The following is a 16,910-nucleotide window of genomic DNA, read 5'->3' as shown; positions in this document are numbered from 1 at the left end:
TTTTATTGTATAATCATAATCTGGGGTCAGTAAGATTTTGTAAGAAGGCTCTTATGCTTACCAAGTACGAAATATAAAAAAAAGCTTACGAAATGCAAAATTGACTTATTTGTACTTAAATTATTTTTTTCTTTCTTTAGGGCAAGGTAAATGAGGATGCACCGTTTGCCCGCTACCCTCCAAAATAAATTCCAGTTTCTTAAACTTGCAGTCTCAGTAAACTACATAGCTATGCCTCTGATATTTAGCTTGTTTTTTTTGTTTTTTAAATGATATGTGCCTTTTTAGCATATAGACTTGATGTGCAATACCTAGTGTATTAGTTAGAAAATATGGTAATGTTGTGCTTAATCTTTTCCCACAATAGCACAAACAGTGAAAAATCTATAGTCAAATGAGGAATGTAAATGTACATAAGGATAAATGAACTGGTGGCCACCTCTGTCATGATTTGCACGGTCAATATTTGTGAGAGACTATGACGGCTGTGTAGCATTTTCAACTTGTCCTCCAGATGGCGGCAAAATTATTCACAAGCAGTTTTACTGTATGTATAATGTGGTCATAAAGACCTGCTCTTTTAATTTGATTTGAGAATTTGTATTTGTTTTTGCTCACAATACCAAATCCTTTCAGTGTAATTATTGGTCAGGGAACCTGATCTATAAAACAATTCTACAAATGTACTGTAAACAAACATAAATTATACAATAAATCACTGTAAAATAGTAATATATTCTTTCATTTCAAAATTTTTGTTTTAGGTAAGTTTAAATAACCTAAGCATGAACTTTTTAGCTAACATTTAGCTGAATGCATGAAGGTCAGAATGCTTTTTGTAATTTTACAGATCACTTATGGTGTTAAAATTGAAAGTATAGTATGTGACACAGCTTGGCATCTCATTTGAAGTAGCCTGCTGTTTGGGACAGCATGCTCTCACTGTTTACATCAAGACTTTGCTACCATGTGACTGGATCAGCGTCACAGAAATCAGCGTGCAGTTCAGAGTTTGAAGTCTAAAACCTTTCACCTCAAATATATGCTGAAGTATGTGAGCACGACTGCAGAACAGACACACCTGTACGACACTCCCCTACTACTCCACAGGAATTCACACGTAAGGCCTTTTCTTCTTTCTTTACGTCTTCTACTGGTGCATTTACAGATGTTGTATTCCCAGACGTTTTCACTCTATATTTAACATATTATTACCAAGCTCAGGGTCTTAGTGAAATATTTCACCTCAATGGCTCAATGACACTTTCAGTTTATGATACTATTCAAAACTATTTGTCTAAATCAAGACTCAAGGGTCCACTTGTAAAACAATTTATATGTTTGCAAGGGACTTTTTTCTTCTTTTTTTCTAGCTCATAATTTAACAAAAAGTGCTTACACTCTTAAAAATAAAGGTGCTTCAAAAGGTTCTTCAAGCGATGCCATAGAAGAACCATTTTTGGTTCCACAAAGAACCATTCAGTCAAAGGTTCTATAAAGAACCATCTCTTTCTTACCTTTTTGTAATCTGAAGAACCTTATTTCGCCACAAAGAACCTTTTGTGAAACAGAAAGGTTCTTCAGATGTTAAAGGTTCTTTATGGAACCATTTAGACAAAAAGGTTCTTCTATGGCATCGTGAAGCACCTTTATTTTTAAGAGTGTACCTGTGGTATTTGATCTGTGAACAGTGGTTTAGTCTTTTGAATTGGTACTGTATTCAGAAAACCAAGGTACTGTAAATGAAAAATAATTGTAAAAAACTGACATACGATATATATATGAATTTAAAACTTGTCCTGTTTTAGGAAAAATCTTTTTAAAAACTATTAGTTTCAGTTCAGTTCGCTTTCAAGAGTTGCTGTGAGCGAACACTGATCTAAGTCTAATAAACTCAGAGCAGTCAAACAATGTATTTTTATTGGTCAATGTTTGCCACCATTGCACTTCTCAGGAGAATTTAATGTTTGGCATGGAAGTTTACCACAAAACATTTTGAGCTACTGATTACACTTTAAAATGAGCCATTATGACTTTGAGTCAAATAGCAACATGCAAATAATATATGATATGTTTAACAGTAATTTTCAGTGGCACAAATACAATTTTAGTGTTTAGCAGATATTCACATATGAATGGCATACTGTACATAAACAGTAAAAAAACATGATTTGCACATAAATTATTGTAAATGAAACAAAGACTATTGGATCATGTTTAACTAGAAAATACTATTTCAGTCTTTTTCAAAATTTCACATTACTTGTGTAAAAAAAATAGCGATTTCTGTGTAAAAAAAAAAAATGTTTTAAAGTAAATCCTACACCAATTGATTTCAGTGTACTGGTAACACTTTACAATACGGTCCCATTAGTTACCTAACGTTAACTTACTATGTGCAATACATTTGTTATAGTATTTATTAATGCTAATATTTATACTAACACACCTTTTCATTGTTAGTTCATCTTCAGCATTCAGATGTTAAGAAGTTATCTTGTAATATTTGTGTTTAATAATAATTTCTATAATTGACTAATGTTAATATCTTAATAATGCAACAATAATCTGAAAATAAAAAAGACATATAATACAATTTTAACTCAGAAACTGCAAGTACATTTCACAAAAATATTACAAAGAAACCACAAGTAACCCATTAAGCAGAACCTGATTTTACCAAGTGCAACATGTTCCTGGATCAACATCTTTGATTAACCAATCAGATTTGAATAACCAGTTTATAGTTTTTGTGAAGTTTAGGCTTACAATCAGTGTCTGTTGCTTGCACATCAGTGTCATTCATCTATCATTTCTTCTCATTTTAGGGATTACTCATGGTTAAGGTTTAGGTTTAGGTGTAGGGATATGGACAAGACTAAATTTTTGGATTAAAATGTTGTTCCAGGGTCAACAAAATATGTTGACCTAGGAGCACGTCTATCTCTACAGAGCCCCGCACATGACATGCAAGAAAAAATAAATAAATCGTGCGCACGATTTACTAATTCGTTCCCTCGATGTACTAAAACGTGCACACAATTATTATTTCGTTCCCTCGATTTGCTAAATCGTGCACACAATTTATTAATTCGTTCTCTCGATTTATAAATCGTGAGCACGATTTAGCAAATAGAGGGAACGAATTAGTAAATCGTAAGCATCATTTATAAATCGAGGGAACGAAATAGTACATCGTGCACACGATTTAGCCTACTATTTTTTTCCTGCATGCCATGTGCGGGGCTCCGTATAACTCAGCAAAATCAGGACATGCAACACATTAAACATGAAATTTTGATTTTTTTGGTAAAAAATAATCTATATGTTAATAATCTATATGTTAGTTACAACTTGGGAAAAGTTATTTTTAAAAGTAATGCATTTACAATATTATGTTACGCCATGAAAAAGTAACTAATTGTGTTACTTAGCTACTTTTTATGGAAAGTAATGCATTACATTCCTTTTTGTCACCTGATCTGGACTTGCTTTATTCTAATAACAAAACAAAAAAAAACAAAATTTATATTTTTGGCTACTTTGAAGGTGCTTTCACAGCAAAAGTGAAAATAATAAGCCTCAGGCTGAAGGAAGAGTCTCTGCCTCTGCACTAAACCCACGGTTTTTATGAACACGGGGACAGGAGAGGTGTCAATGAATAAATGGGAAAACAAAGTAACTTGCGTTACTTATTTGAAAAAGTAACTTTGATGTTTTCTAAATTTAAAGTAATGAGTTAGATTTGAAAAGGGAGAAAAAAAAAGTTCGGCAAAAGGCGGGATCGAACCTGGGTCGATCGCGTCGAAACGGAAAGGTCACGCACTTATCCATCTGCACCACTAAAGCTGATGATTTACAGTCACTTTTAACTAAATGTAAATAGACACCCCATATTTTTTATTCCAGAGTAAGGGCAATTCATACAATACATGAATTGTTGTTGTGTTTTCTGAATTGTTATTTTGTTTTTTAGACTTGCATTTGCGTTTGTAATTTGTTATTTTATTTTCAGAATTGTGATCTGCTTTGCACTTCTCGGTCACCGTAGTTACTTTACTAGTTCATTGAAAAAGTAATCTGATTACGCAACTTGCGTTAACTGTAATGTGTTACCCCCAACACTGCTTAAAACTCAATTTTTTTCGCAGTGCAGTTTCAGTAGCTATAGTTTAATAACTACATAATGTCAAACATAATTCATTTGCATAACCACTGTTGCTTGTTGAACTGTGGTTTTGTCGATTTATTACTCAAGTTACGCGATTAATTTCCGTTTGTCATATAGTCAGTTGGTGTCAAACTAATGAGGAGGCGATTAAAGACTGAATTATTCGCAGCAACAACAACAAAAAATGTTATTATTACTCGAATAAAATAATTTGCAGTAAAGTCTTGATATAATAAAAGTTCAAAATCACCAGCAGTGTATAAATCATGTAATGGTGCTTTGCCAACAGTTTGTCCAACGGTCCACAATAACATTGTGAAGAGAATCTGTGGGGGGAAACAGCATAATCACTCAGAATGACTGTATGCAGGCAGGAGTGATTTGAAAACAGCACTGAAGAGTTTGACTTCAAATGAAGGTTCAGACGCAGCAGGTGCACTTGGGTGCATGTTGTAAACAGGCACAAAGTGCATAGAAATATGAGTCATAAGCTTTTGCCAATGAGAAAGAGCGCATGTTAATGATCAATCAGCAGCAAAATCAGCATGTGTAGAGCAAAATGACAGTCATCATGACAACCACTATAAATGCATATATGCTATCTGAATTGAATGCATGTATGATCTACATAGAGTATAAGTTGTTTATCTGTATTTTGTTTCTGATAAGTCATTGAGAGCAACGGTGCTTTAGACAGATTTGAATGCCTGTGAGCATTAAACAGCTCCTGGGAGATTTATGGATGTGCCATTTGTTTTGTTGTTTTTAAAGGTCATACTGTCCTTGAAGTGGATTTTGCTGAAATGTCATAATAAAATAACTCTTTCTGGTGTGACGCTGGTGCTGACCTGACTTTGCTGAATTTGTTAAGGTGTTTTGGCTGGTTTCTACAGCATTGCTTCGGTGTTCAGGGTTTCTAAGTTGTTGCCAATGGGTTGCTACAGCTGTCCTGGGCTTTTTTCCTTCAGGTCAGAAGAGCCCACCCTCAAGTCTGTATGATATTTTGCTAGACATGTGGGAGGTTTTATCGACTTGTCATCCCTCCATTTTTGTCAACCATAGCTCTATGTAATACGATCAGCGGTATAATTCATCCTCTCTCAGCATTATGCTGCATCTCCTGCTGTTTGATAACATTTATGGCCCTGCATTATAATCTACTACTACTACTAATACATGACTTTGAATTCAGATAAATACTGTATATTATTTGCTATTCATCATTTAATTACATTTTCCGAGCTTCGAGATTTTGGGCTATTTGGCTTTTCAAAAAGTATAGTTTCAAAGTAGTAGAACAAAAAACATCCAAAATACACTTTTAAGTGTTGCTTTTATTACACTTTATCTATTTGCTTCTGTAGATTACAATTATAATACTTATCTTTAAAGGCTGTTTATTTTGTCCTGCAGAAATCTGAAAACTTCATACACCAAACTCAACAGTTTTATTCCTATTCTAAAGATTTTTACAAAAGGGTTTTCTTAAAAACTGTATTTTCTGATTCACGGAGTGTTAAAAAAAAAGAGAAATCCAAAATCCCCTCTGTAAAAACCGTTAAATATGTAAACAAAATGAAACTAAAATGTTAAACCTGGCTTAAACCAATGTTCAGATTTCTGTTCTGGAAATGTATGCAAATTAGTGCATATTTCATTAGATAAAGCCTCATTTGTATATTTAAATAAAATATTCCAGAAACCTTGTAATACCCAAAAAAAATGTTTGTCATTTTTAATGTAATCAATCGGAAGCATGGTGATATCTATTAGATTTTTTTTTGTTTTGTTTTTTTGGTGTGTCTTGCCTTGAGTTATTGAATATTCAATAGTTGAAATCAGCTGACAGAAAAACAATCACAAAAAAGTTTAAAGAAATTAACAATTTCTTGACAGGAAAATTCTAACCTTTTTTAACTTCTGAAAAAAAAAAAATCTATAAATGTGTCCAAAAGGAGACCAGTGCAAACTAATAAGTGCATATGGTGATTAACAACCTGAATTCAAATAAATAACGTTATGTACCTGTTTGTAACAGATCAGATATGAATTGTGCAAAATTGTCTAAACAGACGTCAGTGAGACGTAAATCTGACTGCGGCCTGCTCACAGGTGCTGATTAAAAAGTGTTGATGTATCTTGTAAGACCGCTTTTATTATCAATCTGGCTCTAAAGCTATTTTATTGCCCTTTGTTCCAAGAAGGAAAGAAAATCATAAAACGACATGAGGGTGAGACACAATTTTCATATTCGCAACCGCATGCTCAGATCACCTCCCAGTCTCATAAAGTAAAGATATGAATAAGACATGACTAACATAATGTGACATAAGAGACATTTTAGTTGCTTAGCATGGATGAATGTAACGAATGTTTGATGCTGTCTTACTCATTTCTCACTTTCAGGGGCCCCTTGAAATGTTAGCGCAGGACTAGACAGAGATTTACGATTTAATTGAAAGTGTTTCTTTAATTAAAGTGCTTTATACTGATCTGCCCCAGTACTTATTAAATGTTTTTTTTCGGTGCATCCAGCTATGAAGAAACTCATTGCTCAGATCTGAGCTGTGATGAAACAGCAGATATGTTTGTCATCTGTCATATTTCAGCGTCTGTCTCTCTGAGGCATTCTGCCATTTGAGCGGCTCTCAAAAGCCACCTGTTGTGTTTGTACACATCTCTCATTGCATTAGCACGCCATTGATTTAGACTAATTCAGATCATATTCAGCCCTTAAAACAATGGACTTTTGACCTGTTGTTGAACCTGATATACTCATTTAACTTCAAGGTGAGAACTGTTGCGACCCAACAACTTTTTTACTCAGGATGTGTTTTAGTCTGTCTCACTCTGCTTCAAAGGATTTTTTTTTTTACAGTAATTTATGATAACACAGGCCTGAATGTAGTGAAAGAATCAAGGTTTAACAATTGAGATTATGCAGAATTTAGTTTTTTTTTTCAAGGAGTAATAATGCACATAGGTTGTAGATAACTGACTAAGCTCATCATTACAAATCATAGACGCATGCTCAAAATTGGAAAATTCTGTCATCAATTACATTATTACTGCTGAAACAAACAGAAACAAAGTAGCACCATAAATGTAACCTATATACAATTTATTGCAGTTTCCAGCTGAAATGAACATCAGTGACAAACACCAATAACCAAGTTCATAACCATGTTTTGAAAATTGGGGGACCAATCTTTATTTATTTATTTATTTTTAAGTATAAATAAATAGAATGGTGAAAGAAGTTCTAGGTCAAAGTATAGTTGGGAAATAATGCACACATTCACATTAAAATATGCACACATTCATGCCTAATACCATATGCCCGAAACGCGAAACGTTTCATGTCTCGGTCACATTCAGTTTGTGTCGAATTTTGAGAAAAAAAGTTGAGTAGTTTGCATTGCTGGGTTTTACTGTTAGCCGTTTAACATTTCTATTCTAAAACAGTTGATATCAAATGTTTGGCTGCTTCAGTCTTACACAGTATGGAAGGCAGATAGAGCCAAAAAAAATTGGAAAAGAAATGGAACCTATGAAATTTGACCTTCAATACGCACTGTTCATCCCTGTTAACGCGGCAATTTTGAATGCTTTCTTTTGTATGTGTAGACAAGCACATTCTGCCCATGTTAAGGCATCAGTTTTCACTGATTCTTTAGTACATGTAATGTACATGTAACTACTTTTACAATGTTACAATGTAAATTAAGAATGTTCAGCCTGAGAAAGAATGTGAAAAGACATGACAAATGATGACATTTGATGTTTGCATGTGCGCATGGCGTGTACTATTACAACATCCTTAATGAATAAACATGACGTCTGATGTTTGTATACATATATACCAATGTACCATCACGTCAAATATGCGAATATAGTCTTAAATACCACAATTTCATTGGCTGCTGCGCATGTTGCCACATTAACACGAACAAACAGTGCCTGCTGACAAAGTCAAATTTCACACTTACCATTTAAAGAATTTTGGCACTTCCTGCCTTCCATAACCTAGCTCTTTTTCTATGTTAAACTGATGCTTTGCACTGAAATTTGCATTCTGCTTCTGTGAACCACAAATCCTGTCTATTTTGAGTTGATTGTCAATCTTAATCATTTTGACACTAACGAGCACTGTTAGACTGCTGATGCAGACCATCCTAAAAATGTAGCTAAATGGAGTGCAGCAGAGCAGTGCAAGGATTTCAAATGTTAATTTTATAGGTTGATTAAAAACATGTGGCTCACCACTAGTACAGCATTGAACTTGGAATATGGAGCACCCATGAAACATGAGTTGTGACATTGGACAAAAGTGCAAAGCCAAGCTAATATGGCGTGGCTGCATCAGAAAATGCATTTTTAAAGTTTTCTTTTACTCTTTAATTATCCTTTTGCTTTTGGGTAGGGTTTTGTAACATTTAATTTCATAAGCATTTCTTGAAGCAAGAACCAACATAAAGCATTGCCACAGTCCCGTTCATCTGTTTTGGTGAAAATTTAAGGCTTTTTTATTACTTTATTTCAGTTTCACATTGAAACTACCATGAAATGTGCATGAATCTGCAAAATATTATTTTGAAAAAAATAAAATAAAATAAATCCCTACTGGCTCCTTGCACTGACAAGCTAAACTGAAAAGGAGGAAATGCTTAATTTATTAAATCATCTATTTTGAAACCAAGTGTAGATAATCAAGTCTATATAAAAAACAAAAGAAAGAGCATCATCCGATGACATTCATATGTTTCAGCTGTCATTCTGTGTTGGTGATCTGTAAAAGCAGTAACACATTCATACACGCTAAATTAGCACAAAGAAAACCACACTATTTCTAGAGGTGTAAAAAAGAGGATCTGTCGCTGAATAATCACTGAGGTGAGAAACATCAGCTGTTTGGTGCAGATTTTCACAAAACAGAGAATTGTTGGGGAGTGTTAGATGTATTTTTTGCATATGGTTAATATTTGCACTCTGCAGTGCAACAGCATGGCTGTACAATTCTGTATTTCACTAAAGATTAGTCTTTATTTTTAGGTTTTTATGACTGGAATTAGTTTATTTAACAATCCTATTTCATCACAGAAATACAATAATTTACTATAGTTTGCTTTGCCCCAGGATTAATACATTTCAAAATGAATAATATTGTAAGAAGATTTTACTTATAAAATTATATATTGTCATTAATTTGCCATGCAGGAAAAATAACAGCAAATAAACTACCACTTAAAAATACATGGTAAAACCTACTTGGTATAAACAGACGAGCATTATCAGCTACTATGGGGTTATTGAGAGTATTAGCTAATGAAGAAGACAACAAAACTGTGACTTAATTAAGAGTTTGATTTAGTGCATAGATATTTTACACAGTCATGCTGCTGATTGAACTAATGAATCTACGCTTCGGGTGTATTTTCTTTGTGATATGTGATTCATACGGTCGTGATGGAGACTGCTGGTTTGCCAGTGGCATTTAATAAAGAGAATTACTGCTAATGACCCCAGGGCATGATACACACATCACACAAACACACACATATACAAAACTGACATTCATCCATGCTTCTCTACTGGGACAAAACAGTCTGCACAGTTTAAAATAAAATAATGAATTAATGAATTAATGAATGAATGAATGTGTACAGTATCAGGAAATATCCATCCACTTTTTGCTAGTCATATATACTAGCATCAAGATATCTAAATGCATTCATCTGTTCAGCATGTTCAGAGGTGTTTACTTCTGCTGATAAAAGTGTCAACACTGTCAGGTACAAAAAACATGTACTCATATATATAGGAGCTTTAGGAGTGCTAATGCAACATCATAATTTCAGGGCTATATTTCTGTTATCAAGTCGAAATGGTGCTATTGTCAGAATCTAATGGCACATAAAATTGTGGGACATTTGGCTCCCATTAGCATTGCAGATTTAGCATGTTAACACACTGAAGCGTCTCATGTTCTACGTGTTCTTTAAGTCATCTCTGTCTGCGGTGTATTTTTGGGCAGATGGGCAGCAGTAGTTGGATGTATGCGTGAGCTGAGAGGGGCAGGATGCTGTAGGGAGGCCAAGCAGCTGACACAAGTGCTCAATACAAACAGCCATCGATCTACATTCACTCTACTGTACATGTTAGCAATCACAGCAGATAGAAATCTGACTGACAGTGAAATAATGACACTATTCTTCAATCGTTGGCTGTGAAAAATCAGTGTTGTTAATCAGCTGACCTAGAACCATTCATCACAATGGCAATTTTTAGATATTGCAGTGTCTGTTTGAGAGATTCCCTATAGTTCAGAGACTGAGTCATTGTAGCTATCACAGATTCACAGCTTACATCAAGCAATTAACACACAAAGCCCACAGTTTGTCAGCCGGCGTCCTACGTTGCCTGCTCTTCATATTAGTCACCACTGCGGCTCCTGACTGTTTGTCAGATTCAAGGAAAAAAACTGATTCCAGCTCAACTGGAGCATTAGAGAAGAGACTGTCGGGTCGATATGAGGACCTGTTTGTACTCTTCACAGACGACTGATCGATGACACCTTGATTCTTATTAGGACGATCCTGATGTAATCTCTGAGAAGATATGGGATGTCATGTTGTTCAACAGTGAGAACTGAGCTGTGAGATCAAGTTGATTTTCACGCTTTTGTAACAGTCTCACACCACACAGTGTTTTATGACTTCATTTATTGGCTCTCTTCTCTTAGATGGCTCAAAGTATACTTCAGCGAATGTGTATGCGTGTACAGCCTTTGAAAGTATCCACTTTAAAGGGGTGGTTGATTGCGATTTCACTTTTTTAACAAAAGTTAGTGTGTAAATGTTGCTGTTTGAGCATAAACAATATCTGCAAAGTTACGAAGCTGAAAGTTCAATGCAAACAGAGATATCGTCTTTTAAAATTCTGGCAGTTTAATGCCTACAAAAATGGCTGGTAGGGACTACAACAAGTTTCGTGACATCACAAACCCAGATAAACCCCACCCTCGGGAAAAGGCAGCAAAGGGGGCGAGGCCTGCGCTGCTTTAGAGAAGAGGAAGAGAAAACTAGAGGTGCACGTAAAAATCTATTCATATATGAATCGCGATTCTGTCTTCTAATGATTCTAATGGATTCACAAGTTTCATAATCAGTGTTCTAAAGCAGTGATTCTTAATACTGTTCCTCGCGTTGCCCTGCTCTGAAATATAATGCTTTTTTTTTTTAAATGAAGCATTAACATGTTAGACTGCACCCCATAAACACAATCAAGCCTAGAAAAAAAACAGTGAACCACCCCTTTAATTTGTAACACGAAAGCAAACTAGTGTGTTTATGAGTATGCTAATAAATGAAAAGAATATGATACCAGTTTGCAATATCAAGCAACATACCAGACATTTTTGTACTTGTAAAATGACTGGAACTGAATGTCACAGGAAGCTGATGGTGCATTTAAGTTCTCCAGGTGTCAAGTGTATTCCAAGTCATTTTTGTGAGAGCAAGATGGCTATGTACCCTTTCTACATAAAATTCAGCAAGCTTTTTTACTCTACTTCTAAAACTTTTTTTAATAAATACATGAAGATTCTGTCAATTTAATTGGAATATATATTCTATTATTATTGTACAATACAATAGTATTTTGGAAAAGAAAATACTGCCCGTATTTTTCCAGTATTTACACAGCCATGAACAAAACGCTACATTTTTCAGAACAGTCACCTGGCAAATATTCACAAAAATTCACAAAATAGTTTGGTGTCGAATTCAGTTTTAAACAGTGTTTCTCAGAAATCACTTTACTATACCTTTAATCGCCTCACGGAAGCACTCGTCCACGCTGCTGCTGTTGCCTTTTTCTTGTAGTTTGTTGTTCCATCTCATCATCGGTGTCTTGTTCGACTGTGAAACTATTGGCCTTGGTGACAAGCTAAGGCACATTTGCGCGAATTCTGCGTAAAATAAAAATTTGAGTGAGTAACTATGCCGATGGTGAAATGGACTAATATTGACAGCTAACAGTTGAAAATGATACTGCAGTCCAAATTCAAAATATCAGAGAAAGTTGTCTCAACTTTCTACCGTCCCCTCCTCCTCACGTGGGTTGCCAGATTGAGGACACGAGCGCAAAAGGAAGGAGCGATGGAATGCGACGAGCCTTACACGTTAAGTTGATTAGTTGATTCATCCACGTTTTAATATGCCTCTGGTCATATAACTTTTTAGATGGATGCCAAGGATTTTTAGGTCGGGTAGAATCTGCAATCTCTGATCCAGGTTGTTTGCTGGCTTCCATGACTGTAATATGCTGTGTTTTCCACCAACTGGCAACCCGGGGTGTCGAAATACTATTGGTTAAATAGTCAATGGGCGAAATCACACAGACCAAAACAAAAACAGACAATCTGACACGGAACACACATTTCAAATAAGAATAACTGGCTATACCAGGGGGCTGTTTCATAAAACAGGTTTACCAAACAAGCCAGGCTTATTTAAGTTATTCTGACTTATTCTGAACCAAATAAACTGACAATAAGTCAGACTAACTAAAATAAACGTGGCTTATTTGGTAAACTTGTTTTATGAAACAGGCCCCTGGTGACCTTAGCATGTTTCCTAAATATTTGCAAACACATTATTGTATTTTAATTAATGCTTTAGTACAGTCAAAAAAAGTATTAGTAAAAACCAAAATACACTTTGGGCTTTAGTTAAACATGATTTTGTGCATGTCATACAGTTAGGTAGTTATATTTCTTTATATTTTATACTTAATAAGGAACATAAGTGTATTTTTTTTTGTTTGTTTGTTTTGCAGTTCTCTCATGGATAATTAAAATGATCATCAAGATGGTTCTGAAGTAATCACACTGTGAGAGTTGAAGACATGGAAAACATGGTATGTGATTTTATCTTAATGTACTATTTAAAGTCGATGTTCTACAAGTATAAAAGATAAACAATCTATAAGAAGTGAATGAGTGTTTTTAGTAGTAGATAAATGACATACATATCCTAGAACATCCTAGAACAGCTATTTTTTGCACTTCAATCCAGTATTTTGCTTAGCTGACCTGCAGCTATTTTCTTCTATTTAGAGACGAAGGAGCTCTCTTGTCTCCAACCCACTGGAGCTTCAGCCCAAAACCAGCAGTGCCATTCGCCCCAGGTTCTCTGGGCCACTCCTGCTTCCACCTTTGGCCCGCAGACACTCCACCTTGGATGCCAAGAAGTTAAAAGACCTAGAAGCACTGTATAAATCGGCCCTGGCCTGTGCAGATGCCCAAAAAGAAACAGAGTGAGTCATCTTACACACCATAACGTTCTCTGCCAAGTAGCTTTAGTTGTACAAAATCCCAACTGATGCGGTCAAAGCTATTCTTCAATAGACCTCTGCTGATTGAAGCACATCCTTAGAAATCAAAGACAGACTGCTGCTGTCACGTGCCGAGTGGTTTCCAAAATGAACACTGAGTGTGCAGTTACTGACACTGTGAGCAAAATGTGACTCAGTTCAATCATGATGCTTATTGTTTTTATATAAGCCGGCATAGTGTGCACCACAGTGTAATGTCACTGAAAAGGTACAAAGATCTGATCTGACAGGTATTACAGGGCATGAAGAGAGCTAGATACAGTATAGACAGATTTTTTGGAGTGGGAGTGTTACTTCTGATACCTTTTCCTCTTTTGTATCTAATACATTTGAATCACTTGCTAGTTCAAATGACCTGGGAAAGCAAATGAAAGAAAGGTCATGGAGATTTGAGCAGAGGGTGGGAACAACTCCTGGGTGCTTCTACTCTATTTACTGTTCTGGTAAAAGGGCACAATGACTCGGAATGAAATCATATTCTAAGACAGAAATTCAATACGGTGTGGCGGCCAGAAAGAGGTATGGTCCCCCACAAAGCAGACGGAACACCTTCAGCACCATGGAGAGCCCCATCAGAGGAAGCAACAAGGGCTGGGCCACCCAGTAAGAGGGTTCAGGACCAGGGATAGCTCCAACACAGGTGTTCACTTTTTATCCTCTAACAGGGAGCCTCAGCTGCAGGCTGTTAGGAACAATCAGCCACCACCACATAAAAGGGAACCGAGAGGCCTCAGTAGGCGCTCAGCCGGGGAGATGAGCAGATGCTGAATGCTGGATCGCCCAAGCACAGGACAAGTTCTTAAGGGCGTTCTTGGGGCAGCAGATCAATCTCCCTGAAGGGAAGACAGAAGAGGTGGAGGGTTAGTTAAAGTGTTCAGGCTACTCACGACCCACTGAGCTTCCGCCCTTAAGAACTTGTCCTGTGCTTGGGGTTAGGGCGATCCAGCATTCAGCATCTGCTCATCTCCCCGGCTGAGAGCCTACTGAGGCCTCTCGGTTCCCTTTTATGTGGTGGTGGCTGATTGTTCCTAACAGCCTGCAGCTGAGGCTCCCTGTTAGAGGATAAAAAGTGAACACCTGTGTTGGAGCTATCCCTGGTCCTGAACCCTCTTACTGGGTGGCCCAGCCCTTGTTGCTTCCTCTGATGGGGCTCTCCATGGTGCTGAAGGTGTTCTGTCTGCTTTGTGGGGGACCATACCTCTTTCTGGCCGCCACAACGGACACATTAACATGCTATATTTCACTTTTTGGTGAGCATAAAAACAAACAATTTTATTTTATTTTTTTGCTAAATGTGCATTGGAACACCTGATAAAAGTTTTGTGCTGCCACAGCTTGTCTAATTAGGTCTGTTCCTGCTGAGGGAAAAAAACATGTCGTAGCAGCTTATAAAATGGTCAAGCTTGTTTTCAGAACATATAGCAGCTGGTTTGTTACTGGAAGGTGGTCTACCAGCTCTAACCAGATTTATCGAGGTCTTTCAGGTTTGTCACGGTCCCACCAGCTGGTAGTCAATTTTCTAAATCAGCTAGAAGCAGTTAATGGCCGGAAATGGCCAGCATGGTCCAGCTAAAAGCCATAAAACACCAACTAGGTTACAACATATAATAAAAAGGCTACCATATAAGAGACCCTAATAATTAAATGCAATCACATTATTAGTATACTTCAATATATACTTTTTTTGTAATTGACCTAACCCGTCCTTTGGATGAGACGTTAAACCAAGAAAAGCGCTACATTAATGTAACGAATTATTATCATAATTTAAAAACAACCGTAAATGTTTTGTGTAGGTGATTTGTATTTTTTATAGAGCCTTATCTGTAAATATTTTGTTTATATCATCATCTACAATCTAATAAATTATTTATCTTTATTAAATTTTAATTGAATTCATTACTTATGATTAGCCTTTGGATTAAAAACAGTATTCTTATTCAGTAAACTTCAGCATAGTGTTGGGCAGGAAAGTTTGGTCGTTGATTTATGTTTTATGTTTATTTTTATTTTATATTTGCATTCTATTCAGTGATTGTATTTATGTGTAAACATCCAATTACATTAGTAGCAGCCTACTAGTCTGTAGTAAATACTACTAGGCCTACTACTAGTAATATAATCATAATTTTTATTATTATTGTCAACTTGTATAATCTGTTTTAGCAATGCTTTTCACGAACTTAAAGCGTAGGTATGTAGTTTTGTGTATCTTAACGGCTTTAGAGCCCCCTACAGTTAAAGGTGCACTAAGTGATTTTTGAAAAATGTTTTTGACCACAGTGTCGGAACGAGTCCCAAAACACACTAGTAGCCAATCAGCAGTAAGGGGGCGTGTCTTGCAATGATAGAAAGAAGAGAGCGCTCAATTTGAGTGCACAGGACGGATATTAGCAGATCGACTATAGATAGAGAGGGATGGCAGATAAAAAAGAGGAAAATATCAGAGAAACAAAACATTAAAAAGAAGGGTTACGATCAGGCAAGAGGTAGGACCTGCGTAAATATCGGAGCAGCTTTCCAGTGGTGGAGAGAACTCAAGGAACGGGTTTCTTCTTGATAGGTGGGTAACGTTGATTTTGCTTGGTTTCACACAACTTATCCGTAGTGACTTTTCTTTGAATATACTTGTGTGTCATCTTCGCTTGTTTCCATGATCATCGTTGCCATGGTTACGTACGTATGTGTGGGGTGGAGATTTCAAAATAGGGGAGAGATCCTGTTGGGGTATGGGCGTTTTTTGGTGCTTTCAAATATCCACATCATTTGGCAAAAATCGCTTAGTGCACCTTTAAGTGAGTGGAATTCACTGTCGTAAATATCCCTGTCGTAATTGACCCTTCGCAGGGAGTTTGATCGACAGGCGATCTGACAAATCATAACGTCTAATCTACCATTTTTGTCCAACAAACAAACCAGACAGTAGAGTAGATTAACGTCGGTGGACTTGAACTTGAAAAATGGTGTGTACTGACGGCTTTCCGTGGTTGAAACAAGATACCTTCTGATGTTCATTCATGTTTATTTCATCCTATAACTAGTAGGCTAAAGAGGAAAAGTTCGGTTCAAGTGCCACTTGAACTCAGGCGCTACAGCGATCTGTCACACATTAAAGAGCCACAATATGGTATTTATTGTTTGAATTTCTGAAAAAATGACAAATTTTGAAAGCTGAGACTTTGTTTCATACCTAAAGTAACATGCTCTGTCTTGTCTGTCGGCGTGTTGTGAGTTTTCTCTGTGCTCCGCGATGTATTTTTCACTGATGTGTAGCGCGAGAGCGCCATGGCTTGTCAAACATAGCAACAGCAAAGAATAAGAAGCCATTCAGCCATTAAATGTA

General features: G+C 36.2%; 1 long non-coding RNA gene across 1 annotated transcript in view; it reads left to right on the top strand.

Annotated features, from left to right (window-relative positions):
• The first annotated feature begins 12,642 nt into the window (after nucleotides 1-12,642).
• Nucleotides 12,643-16,910, top strand: part of LOC107680522 (uncharacterized) — a 23,261-nt gene continuing 18,993 nt past the window's right edge. Inside the window, exon 1 of the long non-coding RNA XR_001633160.1 lies at nucleotides 12,643-12,727. This is a non-coding gene — a long non-coding RNA (uncharacterized LOC107680522). The remainder of the gene's footprint in view (nucleotides 12,728-16,910) is intronic.

Source organism: Sinocyclocheilus anshuiensis, unplaced genomic scaffold (genome assembly GCF_001515605.1).
Source record: "Sinocyclocheilus anshuiensis isolate Anshui unplaced genomic scaffold, SAMN03320099.WGS_v1.1 scaffold308, whole genome shotgun sequence".
In the NCBI taxonomy this organism is placed as follows: domain Eukaryota; kingdom Metazoa; phylum Chordata; class Actinopteri; order Cypriniformes; family Cyprinidae; genus Sinocyclocheilus; species Sinocyclocheilus anshuiensis.
Note: the sequence above shows the minus strand (reverse complement) of the source record. Positions and strands in the feature narration are given on the sequence as shown.